The 3,386-nt window shown below is 34.6% G+C and overlaps 1 long non-coding RNA gene across 1 annotated transcript; it reads left to right on the plus strand.

Moving 5' to 3' along the window:
- The first annotated feature begins 259 nt into the window (after nucleotides 1–259).
- On the plus strand, nucleotides 260–1,174 carry LOC145789720 (uncharacterized). Its single transcript, XR_014327968.1, has 3 exons — nucleotides 260–620; nucleotides 825–911; nucleotides 1,011–1,174. It is a non-coding gene; the product is annotated as an uncharacterized LOC145789720 (long non-coding RNA).
- Nucleotides 1,175–3,386: the final 2,212 nt, after the last annotated feature.

Raw genomic sequence — 3,386 nt, forward strand, 5'->3', positions numbered from 1 at the left:
CATGTGCTTCTGTTAGCATATGAACTTCATTTTTGGCCTACCCAACTGGGTTTCTCGAGGGATATTTTGGCAGAACCATGTGGACTTGTTCATGCACTCCATGTGTTTGTTAATTGTTTTGAAAGAGACCCATTTCTTGTTATGTGCCTTAAATAGCCTGTTGGATTGTTGGGAAGAGGATTTAATTGTTTTGAAAGAGACCCATTTCTATGATCTATCATGCTTTATCTTAGTTTTCTATTTCAATAAAGTGGTGGTGTGCTACAGAGATGATTCCAAATACCAGATTGCATTTTTCTTTTATCATTTGACATATATCTCATCAACATCTTGTGCTTTTGTGCTTCTTGTTATGGCATCATCAACTGATCTTTGAACTGCATGTTAACTCAAGTAGACCTTATTGTGGAAGTCAGTCGGACACTTTAAGTAAGGGCAAATATAAAATAGCCATCTAACACACTATACTTTGTTCAAGTGATAATGCAGAGAACCGAGGAAGCTAGAGGCTGCACATGCACCAAACATAGAGTTTTTCATGTCATCCTCCAATAGAAAGTATAACAAATGCCCAAGGCTCCAAGTACAGCAGTGTTGTTCGCCTTTTTCTACTGCCTAAGGTTATTTATTATTTATAGTTTAGAAGTTTTTTTTTTTTTTTTTTTTTTTTTTTTTTTTTTTTAATCCAGAAGTTCATTTTCTTTGCTTAATGTTTGAAAAATTAACATGCAAATTGTCAATTGATCAATGTTGACTAGTTGTGTTTTTTGGAAGATGCAACAATATTGAACTTAACTCACATATATTGTCATGTGTTTCTGCAGTCTAACCAACCACATACCTTTGTTGTTGTTACTCTCGATCCACCTACCCGTAAAGGCCAAACTTTGTACCAACATATTGTCTTGCAGGTATTGTTGGTTGTGTTTCATTAAGGTCACCATTTAAGCTTTCTTAGAGATCATGTGTCCATGTGATGATTTATATTGTACCCTACCATCTTTATGCAGTTTGAAACAGACTATGTGGTTGAATGCACCCTGTCAATGAATGAAGATCTTTTGAATAGAAAATACAAGGACAAGTTAGAACCATCGTATAAGGTATAGTAGTGATGTTGTTTCATCTTTTGATGCCATTCCTAATGCACCATTTTCTACATGTTCAAAAGACAATCTGTTGCCTTTTTTCTTTTTTTTTTTCCCTTTTTTTTTTTTGTGTGTGTGTGTGTGTGTGTGTGTGTGTGTAATAAATTACACAATTTTACTTATATTGTGATAGCAATATATATATATATATAACTAAATCTACTCGCTTTGGTATGATTTTCTTTTCTCTAATACATCAGGGCCTGATTCATGAAGTATTCATTTAGATAATGCGTGGCTTGTCTGGTGCCAAAGTCACTAGACCTGGGAAGTTTCGTAGTTGTCAAGATGGTTATGTTGTTAAGTCTTCATTGAAAGCTGAAGATGGTGTCCTGTATCCACTTGAAAAGGGATTCTTCTTTTTACCCAAGCCTCCAACTCTTATTCTTCATGAAGAGCTAACTTTCTGGCCATACAAATGCTTTAACCCTGTGGTTTAGTGGTAGGTGATAGATATATTATTTTGAATTATATCCAGTTTGGGGTTTACTTTTCAAAATAAAATATGCCTGGTTTGGGGTGGATTGACTTGTTGAACTTGCGTATCTTATTTCAGATTGACTATGTGGAGTTTGAAAGGCATGCTGCTGGAGGTGCAAATATGCATTACTTTGATCTTCTTTTCAGATTGAAGACTGAGCAAGAACATCTTTGAAGGAACATTAAGAGGAATGAATATCACAATCTTTTTGACTTCATCAGGTTGCTATAAGCTTCTCATGGTCTGTTATGGAGAGTTGGAAGTTACTGCAAAATGTTCTGATAATTTGATAGTACTGCAAAATGTTATATTTCTTTCCTCAAATTATTTAGGCCATATGTATTATTTGGGCTTCCTATAAAATCCTAATATTTGCACCTTTCAAGCACAAATGCTCCCACACCCTCTGACTTCTCCGGGTGAACGTACTTACTCCCTCTTCATGCTTTCAAAAGATGAGAAAAAATTGAGCGTGGAACCATTTTTTGGTCCTTTAAATCTTGCATCAGAAACTTCAATCTTTTAATTCATATCATCATGTTTCCATTCCAGAAAATTTTTGCTGAACCGTGCATGTACTGAATCTTCTAGTATGGCTTACCTTTTATTGTGCATTTGCATGCTTTGGCCTATATTTCAATTATTTCATTCTATATTCTATAGGTCTCTGTCTTTCAACCGATTCAGTGGACCAATTCCACCTTCAATGGGTAATCTCTTTAATCTTTACTGGTTGGATCTCACTAGCAATAACCTTTCTGGAACCATCCCTGTCTCTAATGGGAGCACACCTGGTCTGGATAAGCTGGTTAAAGCAAAGCACTTGTTTGTCTGATCAAACACAAAATGGAATTGTCTATAAACAGGATGGACTAAGCAATGGGATTGCACAATCTATGCAACCTAAAATCATTCACATTTCACACGAAGATAGAATCAAAACAATTTGGTATTCAGGGCAATGTAAAGGTAATGGTACCTTTTGTTCTGTTTTGTTCTGACAATTATATATCATAGTTTGAGTGAGATATAGTTAATGAATATGTATCACCTATTTTGTGTCTTAGATTGGATCTTGATGTCACAATTTCCAAATTGATTTTTGGCTAGCTTGCTAAAATTTCTTAGTTTTAGGAACCTTTGTATGAATTTGGATCTGGCATGAACTTTTCAATTTCGTTTTGTGTGTTTTCAAAGTAGTCTTTACTTATGTATATTCTGTATGTTATCTCTCTCTCTCTCTCTCCCTCTCTTCTTCTTCTTCTTCTTCTTTTCATTGGTTCTTGGCAATCTAATCTTTTCTTTTCTTCCACCCACACGTGGTGTTCTCTTCTTGCAGAAAATGGAGATGAACAAAATTCGTGATGAATTGAATGAGAAAATATCAGAAGTAAGACGATTACAAATAGAATTGACTAGAAGGGAGAATGCAGAAACAAATGACATTGCAGATGGTTTAAAAAGAGTGATTGCAACCCTGGAGAAGGAGAACAATAATCTTAAGGTTTATACTTGTCATTATTATATATTTGCTAGTATGTTGCACATGTGTTCTAAAATTTATAGGCTTCTATTTTTGGATATTGAATTTATAAAACTCTATTACAATATTAGCAATCTTGCTCCTTGAGCCTGCTTTAATGTTATCTTATCTAATTTGTGCTTTTGGGCTTTTCATTGCCTGTTAACAATACAAAAATGATTATCCTCCTTATATTTGGATTGGCTAAGTGGGCATTCAATTCTTTCGTGGTTTT

Source organism: Camellia sinensis, chromosome 1 (assembly GCF_055761805.1).
Source record: "Camellia sinensis isolate YWXY chromosome 1, ASM5576180v1, whole genome shotgun sequence".
Classification (NCBI taxonomy): Eukaryota; Viridiplantae; Streptophyta; class Magnoliopsida; order Ericales; family Theaceae; genus Camellia; species Camellia sinensis.